This window comes from Bufo bufo, chromosome 4 (assembly GCF_905171765.1).
Source record: "Bufo bufo chromosome 4, aBufBuf1.1, whole genome shotgun sequence".
In the NCBI taxonomy this organism is placed as follows: Eukaryota; Metazoa; Chordata; class Amphibia; order Anura; family Bufonidae; genus Bufo; species Bufo bufo.
Window position 1 is genome coordinate 211297194 of NC_053392.1, and position 23054 is coordinate 211320247.

At 41.2% G+C, this 23054-nt stretch overlaps 1 protein-coding gene across 1 annotated transcript in view; it reads left to right on the forward strand.

The window, feature by feature from the left end:
• The first annotated feature begins 1148 nt into the window (after positions 1–1148).
• Positions 1149–23054, forward strand: part of KCNMB2 (potassium calcium-activated channel subfamily M regulatory beta subunit 2) — a 438205-nt gene continuing 416299 nt past the window's right edge. The window contains exon 1 of the mRNA XM_040431072.1: positions 1149–1286. The gene's annotated coding sequence lies outside the window, so the exon portion shown is untranslated. The remainder of the gene's footprint in view (positions 1287–23054) is intronic.

Below are 23054 nucleotides of genomic sequence, written 5' to 3' on the forward strand. Positions count from 1 at the left end.
TATCAGCCTTATGGATAACTCATTATAATGCTGCAGATGGAAAATGTGTAGAACAAAAGCCTTTGTCATCATCTGCCAATATAATTTTCCCTGTAAATGAGGGTTGTAATACACATTATACAGACATAACAATGAATGATGGGTTTCAGCAGAATATATTGTATATCCAAACCCTATGTCAAGCTGTGTGTTGAGGAACACGTATGCCTGGGTCGCTTTTATGTACACAGCACATAATATCCAGATGTATACAACAAACCAGTCTACCTCTGTGCAAACATAGTACACATCCTGGTTTGTTTCTCGACAGACTCTTTTACCTTTAAATTGAGAGAGCTTTGATAAAATAGGAGTCATCAGAGAGGAACAGCTAGTTACCAAGGAGACTCCCTGATGAATCAGAGAGACGGACTGGTACCGGAGCTACACATTCTGTATCTCCTTAATTCAAAGGAGCTCACATTTTTTACACCGGAAAAGACTGTTTTAGGCATCCACAGAGCATGGCTTTCTGCTGACAAATACGACTGTAGCCTTAATCGTGTCTGGAAGGCTTGTTTGTTTCTTTTGTGGGAAAGAGACAGCAGGAAGAAACCTTGCTTCTCTGTGAAGGAAGAAGAAAGAGATTGTAGCAATGAGTGTTTTCCTTGGATCGAACTTGGATGTGCGAGAACAAATACAATCCAAGGACATTATAGGCTAGCCGGAGCATACATAGGTGGAAAATGAGATTATTGATGTTATTATAGATATGGACAATGCGATGCAGAGGCTAGGGGTGTGAAATACCTCCTATTCTCTTTGCTGCAGTGCATGGGATTTATGTTTAAGTCAAGGATCTCCTGAACACATCAAATTTCTCTATGGCCCTCTGGACTAGATCTCCACTGGTTAACCTAAGTCCTGCATTTTTCAGGCACTTACTTGTTTGCTAGGACCTCAGGAGAAAAACGTGTTTTTTTATTTTATTTATTATTTAATGGAATCTATTTGCATTTCGAAATTGGAGCCTGCCCCTTTAACTGTGTTGTATCTGTGAAGTGACACGGTGACAGTGCTAAGGACATCAATATTGCATATTGTCTGATGACGCTCACATTTTTCTGACAGGATACAAAAGTTACTTACCCAATACAAAACTACTGTAAGTCTTCTTCGGATGAGGGGAATTATTCTTTCCATGGAGCAGATTTACAAGGAAATCTACAAAAGAGATTCAAAGATCAGTGACCATAGAAGCAAAGAAGCCTTCAAACATGCGGAGATCAGTGCATTGTAAAAGAAAGGTAGGTTGCCATTTCTTTATTAATTGCTAACAGTCATCAGCGTATATCGGGTTAGGCTTGTTTGTGTATGATGTTTGCATGTGTAAGATGCCATTATCTCCGAAGAAATCTACTCTTAGCACCTCATCACATCTGGTATTATTTTAAATATGTACTGAAAGTAGTTGCTTATAGCAAAAATGTCAAACTTTGGGTTAAAAAAGAATTGACCTTTATGACAACTGATTGGTACCAGGTGCAACTTAACTTTGAAGCCTGCATTATCTTGTGGAAGTTGCATTAATTGTACGCTGTCCCACCTTATGCTACAATGCTGGGTCAAAAAAAAAGGACCAACACAGTTTACCCGGTGTATGGTCAGCGTCTACAACAATGTCATTTGTGTTTGTCCCCAAAGTAGGAGTAGACTTCTGCAGTGTCTTCAGGTTTAGATGTTGATCCTGCTTGCTAAGTTTCTAGAAACATGGCAGCCAAGCGTACAACTTAATAAAATAGGAACAAGGCCAGATCAATGATTGTTTTATTGGAAGGTGTAAATGAAAGTGAAGCTTGTGTGTAGTACTAATGAATGCAGCAGCCTGGGCTGCATTACAGCAATTTCTCATCAGCTATGGCCTAAGGCTGGAGTTTTAAAAGGGACCTATAGACCTCGTGACAAGGTCCCCATCAACCCATGATGTCCAGTGTCATTTTAAATATTTTATAATTATTCTAAAATACATACATGGTTGTCTGAATTTGGCTTTCGAGGTAACTGGTATGGTGAAGATAATATTTTTCTTTATCTATTAGGCTCATTACTATCCCATTTTTCTTCAGAAAGCCATATGTAAATTATTTTTGAATCCGCAGCTCATAGTTTATAGGATATGGTGCATTACAACATGGCCCCCAAGAGATGTTCTCAGGAACCGTTGCATGAAGGGAAAATGTTATTATCTATGCTCGTCATTACAGGCTATCAATGTGGGGACAAGCATGCAGCAATTTTAAATATACAAATCCCTGCATATCCAATGTATTACAAAAATGGGATGATGGCTGAGCTCATCTAGGTAGCTATAAAGTTACTACAAAGTTTGGAGCCCCTTTTGATGTTATTATAGATGCAATATTTAATAGAATAATATACTCAGTAAATACATGCAAAGAATCCTGCCCCAGTGTAGTCAACAAATAAATTCCATCTGGTAAAAGCACTGGAGTATCTTCGTATGGATGTGTCAACACTGTCGTATCTGAGCAAAGTGTTCATTATTTTCATCTGTCATTTTCTAAGAATATGGAGAGGAGCATTTCTGTTAACATCCCTGCTGATTTGAATTATATTTTATGGTGGCTGTTGCCTTTCTTTTCACCATTAAAGTATACATTTATAAGATAAAAATTGTGAGTTCTCAGTAGTGGATACCTTTTAATTTCTAAAGCCTTTACATGGGCAGTTATCGGGATGAAAAGTTCCTAGGAATGCTCATTCCCGATAATTGGCCCGTGTAAAGGTGCCATCAATCACCCAATGAAAGAGCTAGCACACATTTGGATGAAAGCATCATTGAGACAGGCTTAAAAATAACTGTTTTTGGGCAGCAGGTCGTCCTGTGTAAACAGATCTGCTGCCCAGAAACAATGATTCTCTATGGGAATGAGCAATAGCAATCACTGATCCCCATAGAAAGGAGATGATTTCTGCAAGCTAAGACAGCTCTCACCTCCTCGGTGGAATCTGATTGGTTGCTATGGGCAACTAAGCCAGATATACTTTACATCAGTTTGATAAATGACCTATTTGTCATCACCTATTCAGTTAGCCATTAAAAAGGTATCAACTACTGAAGATTTTTTGTCTCTATCTGCTGGTTAATGCGGTGCATAGACTTTCTTTCATTTGTCTAATATTAAGACAGTATAAACTTGGACAGGTACCACATTTATCGTGGTTCATGCTCAATGATAGATTTGATGTTTTGTTATACACTGTTGTGTAATTTTACACCACCTTTTGGTTGGCTTACTTTTCAGCAAGATTGTATGCCAAATCTTTAGAGCAAGGAGATACAACTCCAACCTTTCAATAAACCACCCCACTTTCCTGCTAAGCCACCCCCATATATTAATTGTGGCACAAAAGTGTTTAAGACACTTGGGTGTCATTTATCATGCTGTAATACGTCTATATTAGTCTGTCTCAGACGTAGAAAAAGGTCTAAATGTAAGACAGCTAGGAAGCTGTCTTACATTTAGAACTGGCTCTGGATACACCAAAGTTATGGAGAGGCTGGTGCCTCTTCATAACTTTGGAGGATCCACCGCCAGCCTAGGGCTTTATTAAGACCAGAGTCTAAAATGCTGGTCTTAATAAATGCGCCCTTTAATGAATGTGTCACGTAGCAGATTGAGTTAGAATTCTGGCAAATTCTCATTACTAAATCCGCCACAAGAACTTCTCTTAGGCTCTGCAATGGATTAGAAATGAAAGCCTTGATGGAAACCGTGATGCTGTTGTGAACAGAGCCTAATCAATTGGTGCGTACTATGCAAGTAGTACAACATAAAGGCTTGAATCACACTGCAATTTCCTTAGCATTTTTTGAGCCAAAGCCAGAAGTGGATTCATAAGGAATATGAAATATAAGGGAAGGACTTGTTTGTTTTCCTGCTGGATCCCCTTCTGACTTTGGCTCAAAACATCAAGTCTCAAACTGCATCAAAACATTCATCTGTGATTACAGCCTAATCATAGGTCCTTAAAATGTTCTCAGTCAAGTCAAGCCACTTTTACCAGCACCAAGAGAATTGTCAATGCTATGCTTTAAATAAGGAGTGGCAGTAATTGGTGGGAGTGTGTCTCGGTCTCTCCCGTGACAGATGTCAGGAGATCAAGGTGACTGGAGGAGAGTGGAGGAATCTAACAGCCTCTTTGATTACTCTTGATTCAGTGTTGTTGTTGTTAATGACCACATCCCTTGTTTCAGGTGTAGCTTAGTAGTCATTACTTCTACCCTATTTAGTCTTACCGCACCCTTCTGACTGTGCGGTAAGATAGCTTCATTTGGTTTTGGAGAGCTGGTGTGTGGTCCTCTCTGGAGTTCCTGATTGTCCATCTCACCACAGAGGTTAAGTGTCGCGTTTGTTTGTGTTTTTTTTTCCCTTCCTTGTTGGTTGTTACTAGGCCTCAGGAAGGCGCTTGTTTCTTCATCTGGGAAGGAACGGGTTGTCTCAGCCCTGCCAATATCCATAGGGCTCTTTAGGGTCTCCAGGGTCCCAGGTTACAGGGTATGGGAATTCTTACCTTCAAGGGGTGCCCATACGGTTAGGAGTCAGAGCCAGGAGTAGGGTTCTCTAGAAGGTGACCTTTTCCTTTCCCTAGCATTGAGGCCTAGTGGCTTTCCCTTTCCCTCCTGGTTGTCACTTGTCAGTGTGGTGTTTCCTCCCATTCCTCCGTGACAGAGTGTGGTTGGTTAGCCAGAACTGACTGGAACATTGACCAAGATCTAAATGCAGAATGTTGACTTACATTATGATGAGACCTGTGACACAAATTGTAACACCAGAGCTGGTCTCGCCCATGCTTTTGATAAATCTCTCCTATCTCTTCTTTCCATGGTCCATCAGTGTCTAAAATGTACTGCATTTCTTAAACCCACGTTTCTTTAATAAGAGCTCAGCAGTGGTGTAAAACATGGTGATTCCTACAGGGCTGTTTTTTCTAAGCAAATCATAGTTAAAGAGAACGTGTCACCTTTCCTGACATGCCTGTTTTAGTCACACTTGTACTCCCCCATAATTGAGGATCATCATACTGTAAATCTGTGTTTCTCTATTATTCCTGCCAGAGGTTTATGAATGAATTGCAAGCAGCCAGCAATTAAAGTCCATCTCGGTGTTACCACAGAGTAGAAAGTGTGTCCCTGCACAGTCTGACACTATTCAATCAGTGCTGCCAGTGTCAGACTATGCAGGGGCAAATCCCTAACTGGTAACACCCAGTTGGACTTCTATTGCAGACTGTTAGCAATGAATTCATAAACTTCTGTTATGGATAATAAAAGAATGGCACAGCACAGAGAAATAAAAAGATTGTTATTGCACAAAGAATGCAAGTGTTTACTAAATCAGACTAGTCAGGCGATAGGTCCTCTTTAAGCCTACGATAACAGGCCGAGTATGAGCTCAAGTTTTTTCCTGTGGAAATACTAATTGTATCCTGAACACAAGTAAGTTATCTGTGACACACATTTCTAAAAGTTTGAAACAAGAGTTATAAATGCTGAATAAACAAAGCAGGAACAAGTTATGTCATAGGACAAACAGTGGTCAACATTTTTAAATCATCTGTAATTTTTAGATTGTGTAAACTTATTCCAGGCTGTCTGGAGATGTACTAAATCTATCACAGTGGTGCACGCTATGTGGTAGATTTGGGGCATCTTGCTATAATGTATCACTGAGGACAAGGACCTAAAAAAATTAGGTCCTTGCCCTCAGTGATACATTATATACATTAGCAAGGATCAATTGCCAATATACCTTCAGTCATTACTTAACGGCATCTTGCTATAAGCTGCATTTGAGCAAACAAAAAAAGGGCTGTGGGGTTTCGCTCTGGTAGATAGGGTAAGTGGGCGGAATACAGAGGCAAAATACAAGTTCTTAACTGGAAATATCAGTGTTTATTCACACTTGAGGCAATTGCACAAAACAGCACGTAACTTTGCAGTCTTGGTGTTAATTCACACACAATGGAAAGTTCATATTATACAAGTCATCTTGCTGGCAGTTCTGCCTCCAGTAGTCCACCGCAGGTTTTAGGGGGCCTGTTTCCCCAGCATGCGGCTCTCAGCCCTTCAGCATGGCACAAAGCCTTAGATCCCAAAAGCAGAGACATCTCTGCTGAGCCCAGCTGCCTATTTAAGGACAGCCAGGTGCTGCCAAAACCCGGACCGGCACTTAAACTCCGGTCCGGTATTTGACCTCACCTGGCTGGAAACCAGCCCAGCCGCACATGCTGGGTGGAAAATACCTGCCTTTCCAGACACAACTCCTCACTGAGTCATAGAGCACACAAGAAAATAGGCAAAAAATTCGCACGACAACCTAAGTAAATCTGCACCATTATTTCTAAAGGCAGAGATGCAAAGTCCTGAAAACTCTTGACCATGGCCACCATACTGTATGTTCCTCTAATAATATCTTAGAACCTTTAACCCTCATATCTTAATTTTGAGGGATTCATTATTTAATATCAAGGTGAAATGTCTAATAGTAAACATGATTCATCCTATTGTACACTGAGTGAATCTATGGGCATGTGATTGCCAATACCAAGTGTTACAAAGTGTCAGACAATCCAAGTAGGCAATAAGAGCAATGGCACATTACCAGGACAGAGAGGCTAGTCAAGGGACAGTTGCAAAGCTGGTAACAGAAAGTGCAAAGTAATACAGAATTAGAATATATGGTCATCATTAGTGATCAGCATCAAATATACAGTAATAGAATCAGCATGTAGAAGAGTAGTCATTAGGCACGTGTAACTCATATACAGCTTCTTGGCAATCTTTTCACATAGTGTCGCACAGTGGTGCACTTTACTCTCAATCAGCAATTGTATGTATTGAAGATCTTATATAGAGGTGACGAAATATCACAGTTTGGGCTACCTGACAATTATGAAGTAAATGCACTTGAAGCTAAGAATATGTGTGTGCAGAGTTTTTTCCATCATATTATTGTATTAGACCATACTCTTCCACCTCTGAGATAGTTGTGTGCCACCCAACCATATAGAGGAACATGGCATTACCAAATGCAGCCTCTCTGCACTTGGGTTATTCTTATCAGTAGTTGAATATGCCTATAAAATGCTACTACTGTGAAGAGTAGATCACTTCACAACCACAAATTTACTTTATGATTAGTAAATGTTCACCTCCATCCATGATATCAGGGTTTCATTTTCTTACAGAATAATCCAGTGCTGAGATGCTTCCAATAACAAAAAGTATCCCTTATTTTTTTTTATTTGTCCATTTTCCCAGCTATGGAAAGTGGTAATTTCTTAGAATAGACACTGGTAACGCAGTGACACTATCACAATGAAATGTTCCATAAAATCCGATAATGGAAATTGTATGCATTTCGGTATCATAATAAGAATCATTAATTCTGTTCTCTTCATGATACATACTGTTCTCTGATGGGCTCTTCACTTCTATGCTGTTCGCTAAGTTGTCTGCAGCAGATATTACTCAAATGTAGCAATTGTCAATAATTTTGACGTAGCATGTGATTTAGATAGCTTCATCTAGCTGTCACTAAACTAGCACAGAATGTATTATTTATCCAGTATAATGTCCTCCAAGTGTTTTTAGCTGTTATCTGCCTGAAGCAGAATAGTACTCATTTATTTATCCAGTGTTTGACTTTATAATTAAATAATCAAGAATAAAATGGTGTTAAAAAATATACTGCAAATACTTCCTGCTATGTTAATTATGGCAGACTGTCAAAACTAGCTACAAAATTAAAGAAAAAAAATAAAGAAAAAAAATATTGCCATCTGTGATTTTCTTACAGACAGAATCGCTAAATTTCTCAATTTAAATGTATTTATGCCTAAATAGCCATTTTTATTTTAGGGATTTAATAGGGCAATGGATTGTAAGGCACATAACTGGATGCAGCACTACAGTGAATACTCTTATGGTATACTGTACCCCTATAAGTAATGAATTGATGCATAGAAATGTATGATTTTGAATTATATTTTTATCACTTTGCTTTAAAAAGCATTTGTCATCTGAAAGTGTAATAATTTACTCTCTCTTCTCAGAAATGAGATGGATATAATCCACACTTAGGCACATTCTGCACCATCTCCATCAATCTGATTTTAATCATTTTTGTCTAGACGTAATTTTGCAAGAAAGCTCCCAAGACAATTGCTACCATTTGGAATAGGGCACTCTGGTTAATGTACGTGTTGTATGCAAAATGATTAATATTGCATATACTGTATATGTTTATTCTACCAACATATTCATATGGAGGGGCTGCCTGTACTAGATATTTCCTTCCATAGAACACAGTGACCTTACTAATGAGATGGCTATACCCAGCTCAGGACCCCCCTCTATTAACTTTCTGCCTTGGGAGACCACAAAAATCCATTGAAAGCAAAGCTACTGATTACAATGAGTACAATCAGTCGGATTCTTATTACAGTTACAATGCTTTATATAAAACAGTACTTCAACAGTCCCCCCAACATGTAACAGCCAGTTGAAGATACTGTGATGGCTGTTGCACCTAAACATCAGTTTTTGTATGTGGAATAAAACACTTTCCATACAGACTATGGGGGTAATTTAGTATCAGATATATGGCTTTCTGGTGCATATCTGTCGCAGGTCTAAAAGTTATTTGCTCAGCAATCTGTGACTTTTCCCCACTCACTCCAGGTCTAAAAATAGGGGGTGACGTGGGTGAGGAAGGGGCCAGACCAGTAGGCCCATCTCATTTATGATTTTCTAGCCTGTTTTAGATGTAGAAAGTGGTCTAAATTTAAGCCAGCAAGGAATCTGGCTTACATTTAGACTGGCGGTGGATGCTCCGAAGTTATGTAGAGGCCAGCCCCTCTTCATAACTTTGGCTGATCCACCCTCTGTGCACGGGGTTATTAAGTTATTATTAAATGACCCCCTAGGGATGTTAGCAAAAAATATAAATACAGTAGGAATGAGTATGGTATTTAGGAAGAAATAAATAGATAAAATGTGCTATTACTATCTTAAAGGGCTTCTGTCACCCCACTAAAGTCATATTTTTTTTTGGGCTTGTTAAATTCCTTATCCTGCGATATATGAAAATATAAGGGTCTTACTTACTTTCCTGCAGCAGTTTCTTATAAAAACGAACTTTTATAATATGTAAATTAGGTCTCTACCAGCAAGTAGGGTGTCTACTTGGTGGACGCCGCCGCAAAAAAACGCCCCCTCGTCGTGTTGATTGACAGGGCCAGCCGCGATCTCCTCCTCCGGCCGGCCCTGTCAGCATTTCAAAAATCGCGCGCCTGTGTTGATTCGGCGCAGGCGCTCTGAGATGAGGAGGCTCGCCTCCTCAGAACTCCCTCAGTGCGCCTGCGCCGATGACATCACCGAAAGAGAAGATGTCATCGGCGCATGCAGATGTTTGTCTGGGTTGGATTCAAATCCTGGACCTCAGAACCGCAAGGTGATGGTGCTAACCACTCAGCTATCACGCTGATTACCATAGTTCTTGATATATTAAACCCTCCTACTACAAACTGCCACAATATTAAATACTTTGATACATTATCTCAAATTTGGAAAGGTTCAACTCAAGGTAATAGAATGGAACAAAATAACATGATGCACCCTATCATAAATGTGTGCATTAGCTTGGTAACTCATGTGGTCAATTTAGAGTTAGATAAGAAAGCCATTTAGGTTGTAAGATTTTATGGCCAGGGACCTCCTTGCTTTGCTTCATCATTGGTTTGATTTTTATTTTACTTGTTTGTTACTTTCCCAATTGTAAAGGCTACTTCAAATAAGCCGACGATCTGGTCAGTTTTCAGGAAGGAGCATTCCTAGTAACATTTGTTGAAGATAATTGCCCTGCTGATCACCCGATGAGCAAGCAAACGATCATTCATAAGGTGAAAGCATCGTTGATGCAGACACCTAAATTACTGGACAGCAGATTGTGCTGTATAAACAGGGATCTGCTGTTCGGAAGCAATGAATCTGGATGGGGACAAGTGATTGCAGCAGTGATCGCTCATTCCCATACAGCAGAGGTGATTGCTGCATGTAAATGCAGCTCTCACCCCTGCTCAGGATCAGACAGTTAACAAACTTTCCATTCTCGATGACTGCCTGCACAGTAAGCCCATGTAAAGGGGCCTGAAAGTGCTGCACAGATCTTGAAATCCATGAGGAATTGATCCAGAAAGTATATTGTAAAATTGTAGTTTTACATTATAAAAGTTGCTAGCATTATTCGCTGACATCCTAATACTCCTTAAAGGTCCAGACTCATATTTAATTATTTAGCGCCCTCATATTCCACAGTGCTTCACAATCAGGATAGAAATTCCTATCAGGAGCTTGATAGGAGCGCACTAAATCTCCCATAGGCCACAATGTTAAATCATTGCATTCTATGGAAGAAGTTGTCAGATCATGTTAAAGTCCTCTATGGGACTTAAAATAAGTGTAAAAAAAAGTTTTTTTAAATAAAAAAATAAATATATAAAAATTCAAATCACTCCTCTTTCCCCATTTTAAAAATAATCAATGAAAAATAAAGATGATTAGTATTGCCACATCTGAACAAGCCTGTACTATTAAAATATATTATTTTTTTTAATTTGTATGGTGAAAATGTAATGAAAAAAAATCTAAATTTTTGTTGTCACTTCACCATCCAACAAATTATTTAAAAAGTGAACAAAAAGTGATACATACCCCCAAAAGGTATCAATACAAATAAATAAAAAAAGAATGTATTGTGAAAAATAAGCCCTCAAATAGCTCTGTATGCTTAATTATAAGAAATGGGCGTTAGAATTAAACAATATCAGGAAAAAAATATTTTTTAAAACACAAGAAAAAACTACAAGCATTTAATATCGCTGTAATCATACTGAAAGCTGAAGGAATTTTACCACATGGGAATGCCATAAAAAATGAAAACCATAAAATGGTGGTGGAATTGCTTTTTTTTCCCAATTATACTCCGTTTGGATATTTTTACAGCCCCTCAATATGTTGTATACAATGGGGATCAGCAGCCTCCTGCACTCCAAGTGTTCTGAAACTACAGCTCCCAGAATGCTCCATTCATTTTTATAGGAGTTAGAAGAACAGCCAAGCATATTTGCATGCTGGGAGTTATGGTTTCACAGCAGCTGGAGTGCCGAAGGTTGCTGATCCCTGGTATATAATATTAAAATGTGCCATTAGAAAGTGCAATTTGTTCTGCATAAAAAGCCCTTATATATAAATGTGTGTGAAGGGGGGAAAAAAATGTAGAGCTCCAGGAAGGCAAGGAGGAAAAAAAGGGCAGCTAGGGCAGCTCTAAATCCCGCCCATCAGTGCCGGTGCCATCACCGGGATTCCTGGCAGCCCCATGGAGAGCCCGGTACGTCACTGGATCTCCAAAAAATGCCTTTGCCCTGCGCGATTTAGCATCGGGGCATGAACTGCTCAAATGCTCAAGTCAGGGGGGCTGCCTGGGTGGAAATGGAGGAATGTCCGGGTTCAGCTATGAACCCGGATAACCCCTTTAAGGGGTCATAAATATTTGATTGCCCTTTATTCCTTGCAGATATTCAATCAACAAATTTCCATCCAATGTTTTCCTCATCCACTGTTTGTGCGGGATAGAGTAAGAAACAGAAAGGATACATTATGCAAAGTTAATTGCATTTGATGCATATTGGTTCAGATAATTAATACAGACTGTGTGCACCATGCAGGCATCTAACCTCTACCGAAATTGCTTGCTCAGAAGACGATGCCGCAATAGGCATAAAATGTATGCTTTTGTAGAGATAAGGACATTTGGAAATGCAGCCAACTATTTCTCTCTAGGAATGCAAGGACATGACATGACAACGTGATGTAAATATTCCTGCTTCATTTATGGTTCACTGTAGAAAGAAAATATCAGCAGGAAACAAAACTGAGAAAGTGAAGATAATACAATGAGAAACAGGTTAAAAGGGTTTTCTGAGATTTTTATACTGATGACCTATCCTCAGGATATCTGATCGTGGGGGTCTGAAACCTGGGACCCCCGCCAATCAGCTGTTTGACAAGGCCCCGGTGCTCCTGTGAGAGCTGCGGCCTCCTCTTAGCTTTTCCTAGGCCAGTGACAACATGTTTATCAGTCATGTGGCCTAGGAGCAGGTCAGCCCCAAAAAAGTGAATGGGGCTGAGCATGATACCAGGCACAGCCGCTATTCTATGTACAGCGATGTGCTTGGTAAGCTGTGAAAAGGCCACAGCACTGGTGCCTTCTTAAATAGCTGATCGTCAGGGTTCCCTGGTGTCAGACCCCACCAAACAAATACTGATGACCTATCCTGAGGATAGGTCATCAGTATTAAAATCTCAGAAAACCCTTTTAAGTTAATCTTCTTTATTATCATTAATAATCATTGTTTATGTAAAGAAAGGGTGTCCAACCTGCCACCCAGGGGCCACATAGAGCCATTGTGTGTATGTGCCCCTAACCATCAGAAAGCAGGCATATACAGGATCTCACAAGAGTAAATACACCACTCACATCTTTGTGAATACTTTATCATATCTTTTCATGGGACAACACTGAAGATCTGACACTTTGATACAATGTAAAGTAGTCACTGTACAGCTTGTATAGCAGTGTACCCTTGCTCACAGCCATTAATGTCTAAACCACTGGCAACAAAAGTGAGTAGACTCCTAAGTGAAAATAGCCAAATTGTGCCCAAAGTGTCAATATTTTGTGTGGCCATTATTTTCCAGCACTACCTTAACCCTCTTGGGCATGGAGTTCACTAGAGCTTCACAGGTTGCCACTGGAATCCTCTTCAATCCTCCATGATGACATCACTGAGCTGGTGGATATTAGAGACCTTGCACTCCTCCACCTTCTGTTTGAGGATGCTCCACAGATGCTCAATATGGTTTAGATCTGGAGACAAGCTTGGCCAGTCCAGCACATTTGCCCTCAGTTTCTTTAGCACGGCAGTGGTCATCTTGGAGGTGTGTTTTGGGTCGTTATCATGTTGAAATATTGCCCTGCGGCCCAGTTTCCAAAGGGATTGGATCATGCTCAGCTTCGGTATAAACTGTAGCTCCCCACAGCCAGCAGCACTCATGCAGCCCCAAACCATGACACTCCCACTACCTGCTTGACTGTAGGCAAGACACACTTGTCTTTGTGCTCCTCACCTGGTTGCCATCACACACGCTTGACACCATCTGAACCAAATAAGTTTATCTTGGTCTCATCAGACCACGGGAGATGGTTCCAGTAATCAATGTCCTTAGTCTGCTTGTCTTCAGTAAACTGCTGACTTTCTTGTGTATCATGTTTAGAAGAGGCTTCCTTCGAGGACGACAGCCATGCAGACCAATTAGATGAGCCATGCAGACCAATTTGATGCAGTGTGCGGCGTATGGTCTGAGCACTGACAGGCTGATTTCCCATCCCTGTAACTTCTACAGCAATGCTGGCAGCACTCATACAACCTCTGGATATGACGTTGAGCATGTGCACTCAGCTTCTGTTCCATTAGTCCTGAAAAACATAGAATACGGAGTACTATGCAAGGCCCTTGATCTAGTTCCACCTGACAGAATTGGTATATGGCTGCCTGACATGTATTGCAACTGGAATATTTGGCTGTATAGCTAGAGGTATAAATAGAGAGATTGTAACCCTGCTGTATAGAGCACTAGTGAGACCACATCTGGAATACTGTATCCAGTTCTGGAGACATCACCTACAAAAACATATAGATGAAATGGAGTTGGTGAAACATGGTGGCGGGTCTGTAGCATAAAACATATTAGTAGAGTCTTAGGCACACCTGAGCGTTTTACAGCGCGTTCCCACGCGCTGTAAAACACTCAACAGGCAAAATCCAATGTTTCCCTATGGGCATGGTTCTCACCTGAGCATTTTACAATGCGCTGTAAAACGCCCTACGCCCCAAGAACTACACAAGCTTCTTTGGGGCGTATTGTCGCGCTTATTGTGGCAGTTTTTCATTGGATTAATCACACAAACGCATACAACGCGCGTTTCAAAAATACAAAAACGCCCCAAAATACGCCTCAAAAACACCTGTAAAAAGCGCTTATCGAATACGCTCAGGTGTGAACCCAGCCTTAGTAAACAAAGACTACATGCACACGACCGTATGTGTTTTGCGGTCTGCAAAAAAAACCGGATGCCATTTGTAACAATGCCTAAAACGGACAAGAATAGGACATGTTCTATTTTTTTTGCGGGGCTACAGAACAGACATACTGATGCGAACAGCATACGGTGTGTGGTCCGCATTTTTTGCGGACCCATTGAAATGAATGGGTCCGCATCCTATCCGCAAAAAAATGGAACGGACACGGAAACAAACAACGTTCGTGTGCATGAGGCCTAACTCTGTATAGCCTTGAGGAAAGAAGGGAAAGGGGCGACTAGATTGAAAGATTGAAACCTTTAAATGTTAACCCTTAATGACCCTTGATGTATTAGTACATCATGGCCATCTTAACTAAAGGCACAAACTACTTTTACCGCCACCCCCCCCCTTTCCCCCTGAAGCCCCGATTGCTGTGACTGCCAGGTCAGTGAAGACCAGCCCATCGCAGTGCCAGCAGCGCTGTTAACCATTTATGGTGCTGCAGGGGGTTCAGACGGGGGTAATTGGTGCTGAGTAAATCAGAACCTGTCTCCCCCAAAGGTTAGGCAGGGGACACCAGTATTTGGTATCCCCTGCCAGTGCTGCAATTCACTGGAACCATGCTCAAGCCAATTGCAGAGGTTCTGTGCTTCTCTGTACTTCTGCTTCACTTGCTGGGACTTGTGGTGCACTACTACAGCAAATCAGTGCTTCTCCACTCCAAAGAAGAACAGAAGAAGAAAAAAGAACTTCTGGAACTCCTGCAGTAATTTTTTTCCCCTTCATCTGCAGCAATTTCAGATCCCCAATCGATCCAATACCTGTCCTTCTCCCCCTTCGAGCACCCATAACCACCCACCCCCTGCCGTACTTCCATCTGTGGGTGCCAGTGCAGTAGCTTTTTTAATGTCTTTTAATGTCTTTTTCCAACTATTCTGTATGCAAGCTGTGACTGACAAGCACTGATCAGTGCGATGGTGCTATGTGCCTGATCAGCACCTGTTTTCCATTTTTAGTGCAGCAGTCTTTTTTTTTTCAAAATCATGTCTAGGGGTTAGATACATACATACATTTTTATTTTATTATTTTTCTTTACACGTTGTAAGGCAGTGACAGGCCTTATAGCTATGAGAGGAGATGTATATCTGGATTTTCAGTTCTTTCCCCACAATCATTAGGTCTGAGGTAAGACCAGGTGTGATCATCACATGGGGATAAAACGATCCTCAGAGTTAGAGAAGAGGAGTGTGATACTGGAACAGAGTGCTGCTGAGGCTCTGTGGGTGTGGTCTCAGCCTGGCTAGGCTGAGGGACCATGAGGCTGGGAGATAGCCTGAAGTTTTGGGGAATGCAGCGATGCCTGCGGAACAAGGGTCACAAGGTCAGAGTCGGGAGGACTGCTGGACCACAATCCCCAATGGTCCTCGTATTGACACAGCCTGTTTGGCTGAGAAAGCTGCATCTGATCACGGGTGTGAACTGTGTTATGTGTGAGACAGGGATACATTATTTGTGTAATTGGTAGTGCCTAAGAGGGGGGAAGTTTTTTTTTTTGTTTGCTTTATTTATGCTGGTGTGTGAAGACGCACTGTTTGGACATTAAAGACTTTGGAAGGAAGTTTGTGATGATGATTCCCTGTGAGAAAGGCGATCACTTACAATGTGCTAAATCACACACACACACACACACACACACACACGCATATAAAAATGGCCCAATCATCCCAGAGAATGTACTCCACTGAAAAGGCATACATAATCATTGCCTCTGAAACTGGGCCTGTCAGCAATGGAGAAGAAGATGCCTTATTCCTCTACACCTCTACTCCCTCATCATTATCGTCACCCGGTGTTGAGGGACCCTCAAAGAGATGCCCTACGAGAGAAACTGAGGTAGCCCCCCAAGTGATCCTTTATGGACCCCTCCTCCTGAAGAATATATGCCCCAAATTCCTGGATTTGTTGCCAGCTCAGGAATCCAGATTGATTGTGCAGGCTTCAGAGAAGTAGATTTTTTCAAAATCTTTTTCTCTGAAGATTTCATAAATTTGATGATGGCCCAAACAACTTTATATGCCGAACAATTTATAACCCAGAATCCCCACATCCTCGTATGCTAGACCCCTTGGTTGGACCCCTGTAAATGCAAATAGAGCTGATTACGTTTTTGGTGCACATGCTGCATATCTGTCTTGTTAAAAAGCCAAATATTAAATATTGGAGTTCTGACATTTTGTACCAGACTCCAATTTACAATATGGAGTGTCCGGCAAAAGATTTGAATCTATTTTGAAATTTTTGTATGACAATGATAATGCACAGTGCCTCCCCCCCCCCCAAAAAAAAAATTACCCACAATATGACCATCTATTTAAAATTAGACTTATCCTGGACCACTTTAACTTCTAATTGCATAGGTGAAAAGGATATTTGCATAGACGAGTCCCTTGTACATTTTATAGGAGGGTTAAAATTTCAGCAGGACAGATACAGCTGAGCTACACTTGATGGTTAACGCGTTAAGTAAAGAATGGCAAGAAAAAGATAACTAACTTCAATGGATTTCAATGGCTTTTGTCACGAGATAACCAAGATAACACTGTGACATATATTATCAGAGTCAAGTTTTACCTGCCCATCAAGCGGGCAAGGTATGGTATTAAAATGTACAAGCTGTGCAAGAGTACCTCCAAGTACACCCAAAGGTTCCGGTTTATGAAGGGAAAGACTCCTGGATTGAACCCCCAGAATGTTGCCCTGGCTTAGGAGTTAGTGAAAAAATAGAGTGGGACTTAATTCACCCACTGTTGGATAAGGGTTGCAACCTCTAGGTGGATAACTATTATACCGTACCAGTATCCCCATATTCATGTCCCTAACATGTCCCTATCAGAGGTACTGTGGCTTGAAGCACAGCACACAAAAATTGGAGAGGCCTCTCTAGATCCCTGGTAGATCAACTTCTCAGAAAATGCAACAGTAGGGCTCTCCATCATGAGAACATGCCGACAAGAGGAATGTCCTTGTACTGATCACCATTCCCACTGACACCAGTTCCTCTGCCCCTGTATGAGGTACCACTACCACTGCCCCCAAACTAGACTGCATCCTAGACTACAACAGGCATATGTACAGGGTTGATCTTTCAGATCAAGTTCTAAAACCATACAGGCCCACTCGAAAAAATAAGGTGTGGTACAAAAAGCTGGCTGTGCACATTGTACAGATGGCACTGTACAATGCGTATGTGTTAAATCGATCTGCAGGCCACACAGGAAATTTCCCTTAGTTCCAAGAAGTTGTCATCAAGGCCCTTATTTTCCAAAATCAGGATGGGGAGGGGCCTAGTACTTCAGGAAGTCATGTGCCTGTGTTGTACCAGGGCAAAATTTCCCTGGTGAAATTCCCCAAACAGGGAGGAAGGGAAGGACCCAAAAAATGCAGGGTTTGTTATAAAAGGGTATATGAAAGGACATCACTGAGAAACCAGGCCTCTGCATAAAAGATTGTTTGCAAAATGCGGTCACTTCTTGGGGTTTTCAATTTCTGGGGACCTCAGGATTTTTTAAATGCTACATGACACCTAGAATCCATGTCTGCTTTCTCAGCCTTGCCATGCGCCCAATATTTGGAGTGCTTTTGGAAACTGTAGAAGTAGGGTAATAACATTTGAGGTTTGTTTTGCTGTTATCCCTTGCTGTTTTACTGGAAAAAATGATTAAAATAAAAAATCTACAAAAAAAGTTACATTTTTAAATTTCACCTCCATTTTGCATTCATTCCTGTGAAACACCTAAAGGAAACAGTTTTGAATATCTTAAGGTGTGTAGTTTCTAACATGGGGTTACTTTTGGGTGGTTTATGTCATGTAAGTGACTTAATAACTGAATTGATCCTTAACCACCTCCGGACCGCCTAACGCAGGATCGCGTTCCGGAGGTGGCAGCGCTGCGCACAGTCACGCATATACGCGTCATCTCGCGAGACGCGAGACTTCCTGTGAACGCGCGCACACAGGCGCGCGCGCTCACAGGAACGGAAGGTAAGAGAGTTGATCTCCAGCCTGCCAGCGGCGATCGTTCGCTGGCAGGCTGGAGATGTGTTTTTTTTAACCCCTAACAGGTATATTAGACGCTGTTTTGATAACAGCGTCTAATATACCTGCTACCTGGTCCTCTGGTGGTCCCCTTTATTTGGATCGACCACCAGAGGACACAGGTAGCTCAGTAAAGTAGCACCAAGCACCACTACACTACACTACACCCCCCCCCGTCACTTATTAACCCCTTATTAGCCCCTGATCACCCCTAATCACCCCTGATCACCCCATATAGACTCCCTGATCACCCCCCTGTCATTGATTACCCCCCTGTCATTGATCAACCCCCTGTAAAGCTCCATTCAGACGTCCGCATGATTTTTACGGATCCACTGATAGATGGATCGGATCCGCAAAACGCATCCGGACGTCTGAATGAAGCCTTACAGGGGCGTGATCAATGACTGTGGTGATCACCCCATATAGACTCCCTGATCACCCCCCTGTAAAGCTCCATTCAGATGTCCGCATGATTTTTACGGATGCACTGATACATGGATCGGATCCGCAAAACGCATCCGGTCGTCTGAATGAAGCCTTACAGGGGCATGATCAATGACTGTGGTGATCACCCCCCTGTCATTGATTACCCCCCTGTAAAGCTCCATTCAGATGTCCGCATGATTTTTACGGATGCACTGATAGATGGATCGGATCCGCAAAACGCATCCGGACGTCTGAATGAAGCCTTACAGGGGCATGATCAATGACTGTGGTGATCACCCCATATAGACTCCCTGATCACCCCCCTGTCATTGATTACCCCCCTGTCATTGATTACCCCCCTGTAAAGCTCCATTCAGATGTCCGCATGATTTTTACGGATCCACTGATAGATGGATCGGATCCGCAAAACGCATCCGGACGTCTGAATGAAGCCTTACAGGGGCGTGATCAATGACTGTGGTGATCACCCCATATAGACTCCCTGATTACCCCCCTGTCATTGATTACCCCCCTGTAAAGCTCCATTCAGATGTCCGCATGATTTTTACGGATGCACTGATAGATGGATCAGATCCGCAAAACGCATCCGGACGTCTGAATGAAGCCTTACACGGGCGTGATCAATGACTGTGGTTATCACCCCATATAGACTCCCTGATCACCCCCCTGTCATTGATCACCCCCCTGTCATTGATCACCCCCCCTGTCATTGATCACCCCCCTGTCATTGATCACCCCCCTGTCATTGATCACCCCTCTGTAAGGCTCCATTCAGATATTTTTTTGGCCCAAGTTAGCGGAATTTTTATTTTTTTTTCTTACAAAGTCTCATATTCCACTAACTTGTGTCAAAAAATAAAATCTCACATGAACTCACCATACCCCTCACGGAATCCAAATGCGTAAAATTTTTTAGACATTTATATTCCAGACTTCTTCTCACGCTTTAGGGCCCCTAGAATGCCAGGGCAGTATAAATACCCCACATGTGACCCCATTTCGGAAAGAAGACACCCCCAGGTATTCCGTGAGGGGCATATTGAGTCCATGAAAGATTGAAATTTTTGTCCCAAGTTAGCGGAACGGGAGACTTTGTGAGAAAAAAATTAAAAATATCAATTTCCGCTAACTTGTGCCAAAAAAAAAAAAATTTCTATGAACTCGCCATGCCCCTCATTGAATACCTTGGGGTGTCTTCTTTCCAAAATGGGGTCACATGTGGGGTATTTATACTGCCCTGGCATTCTAGGGGCCCCAAAGCGTGAAAAGAAGTCTGGTATCCAAATGTCTAAAAATGCCCTCCTAAAAGGAATTTGGGCACCTTTGCGCATCTAGGCTGCAAAAAAGTGTCACACATCTGGTATCGCCGTACTCAGGAGAAGTTGGGGAATGTGTTTTGGGGTGTCATTTTACATATACCCATGCTGGGTGAGAGAAATATCTTGGTCAAATGCCAACTTTGTATAAAAAAATGGGAAAAGTTGTCTTTTGCCAAGATATTTCTCTCACCCAGCATGGGTATATGTAAAATGACACCCCAAAACACATTCCCCAACTTCTCCTGAATACGGCGATACCACATGTGTGACACTTTTTTGCAGCCTAGGTGGGCAAAGGGGCCCATATTCCAAAGAGCACCTTTAGGATTTCACAGGTCATTTACCTACTTACCACACATTAGGGCCCCTGGAAAATGCCAGGGCAGTATAACTACCCCACAAGTGACCCCATTTTGGAAAGAAGACACCCCAAGGTATTCCGTGAGGGGCATGGCGAGTTCCTAGAATTTTTTATTTTTTGTCACAAGTTAGTGGAAAATGCTTATTTTTTTTTTTTTTTTTTTTTCATACAAAGTCTCATATTCCACTAACTCGTGACAAAAAATAAAAACTTCCATGAACTCACTATGCCCATCAGCGAATACCTTGGGGTCTCTTCTTTCCAAAATGGGGTCACTTGTGGGGTAGTTATACTGCCCTGGCATTCTAGGGGCCCAAATGTGTGGTAAGGAGTTTGAAATCAAATTCTGTAAAAAATGACCTGTGAAATCCGAAAGGTGCTCTTTTGAATATGGGCCCCTTTGCCCACCTCGGCTGCAAAAAAGTGTCACACATCTGGTATCTCCGTAATCGGGAGAAGTTGGGGAATGTGTTTTGGGGTGTCATTTTACATATACCCATGCTGGGTGAGAGAAATATCTTGGCAAAAGACAACTTTTCCCATTTTTTTATACAAAGTTGGCATTTGACCAAGATATTTATCTCACCCAGCATGGGTATATGTAAAAAGACACCCCAAAACACATTCCTCAACTTCTCCTGAATACAGAGATACCAGATGTGTGACACTTTTTTGCAGCCTAGGTGGGCAAAGGGGCCCACATTCCAAAGAGCACCTTTCGGATTTCACAGGTCATTTACCTACTTACCACACATTTGGGCCCCTAGAATGCCAGGGCAGTATAACTACCCCACAAGTGACCCCATTTTGGAAAGAAGAGACCCCAAGGTATTCGCTGATGGGCATAGTGAGTTCATGGAAGTTTTTATTTTTTGTCACAAGTTTGTGGAATATGAGACTTTGTATGAAAAAAAAAAAAAAAAAAAAAAAATCATCATTTTCCACTAACTTGTGACAAAAAATAAAAAATTCTAGGAACTCGCCATGCCCCTCACGGAATACCTTGGGGTGTCTTCTTTCCAAAATGGGGTCACTTGTGGGGTAGTTATACTGCCCTGGTATTCTAGGGGCCCAAATGTGTGGTAAGGAGTTTGAAATCAAATTCAGGAAAAAATGAGGAGTGAAATCCGAAAGGTGCTCTTTGGAATATGGGCCCCTTTGCCCACCTAGGCTGCAAAAAAGTGTCACACATCTGGTATCCCCGTACTCAGGAGAAGTTGAGGAATGTGTTTTGGGGTGTCTTTTTACATATACCCATGCTGGGTGAGATAAATATCTTGGTCAAATGACAACTTTGTATAAAAAAAATGGGAAAAGTTGTCTTTTGCCAAGATATTTCTCTCACCCAGCATGGGTATATATAAAATGACACCCCAAAACACATTCCCCACCTTCTCCTGAGTACAGAGATACCAGATGTGTGACACTTTTTTGCAGCCTAGGTGGGCAAAGGGGCCCATATTCCAAAGAGCACCTTTCGGATTTCACAGGTCATTTTTTACAGAATTTGATTTCAAACTCCTTACCACACATTTGGGCCCCTAGAATGCCAGGGCAGTATAACTACCCCACAAGTGACCCCATTTTGGAAAGAAGAGACCCCAAGGTATTCGCTGATGGGCATAGTGAGTTCATAGAACTTTTTATTTTTTGTCACAAGTTAGTGGAATATGAGACTTTGTAAGAAAAAAAAAAAAAAAATCATCATTTTCCGCTAACTTGTGACAAAAAATAAAAAGTTCTATGAACTCACTATGCCCATCAGCGAATACCTTAGGGTGTGTACTTTCAGAAATGGGGTCATTTGTGGGGTGTTTGTACTGTCTGGGCATTGTAGAACCTCAGGAAACATGACAGGTGCTCAGAAAGTCAGAGCTGCTTCAAAAAGCGGAAATTCACATTTTTGTACCATAGTTTGTAAACGCTATAACTTTTACCCAAACCATTTTTTTTTTACCCAAACATTTTTTTTTTATCAAAGACATGTAGAACTATAAATTTAGAGCAAAATTTCTATATGGATGTCGTTTTTTTTGCAAAATTTTACAACTGAAAGTGAAAAATGTCATTTTTTTGCAAAAAAATCGTTAAATTTCGATTAATAACAAAAAAAGTAAAAATGTCAGCAGCAATGAAATACCACCAAATGAAAGCTCTATTAGTGAGAAGAAAAGGAGGTAAAATTCATTTGGGTGGTAAGTTGCATGACCGAGCAATAAACGGTATAAGTAGTGTAGGTCAGAAGTGTAAAAAGTGGCCTGGTCTTTCAGGGTGTTTAAGCACTGGGGGCTGAGGTGGTTAAAAAAGTTGGTTTTGGAAATTTTGTTGAAAAGTTTACAATTTGCTTCTAAAATTCAAAGCCTTCTAATGTCCTAAAAAATAAAATTACATTTTCAAAATGGTGCAAACATAAACAAATGGGAAATGTAAAGTAACAACTTTTTTGAGGTATCACTATCTGCCTTAAAGCAGAAAAATTAACATTTTGAAAATTATGAATTTTTGGTAAATTTAATTATATTAATATATTAACTTAAATGTACCATTGTCATGAAGTACAATGTATCACAAGAATGACTTGGATAAGTAAAAGTGTTCCAAAACTATTACCACATAAAGT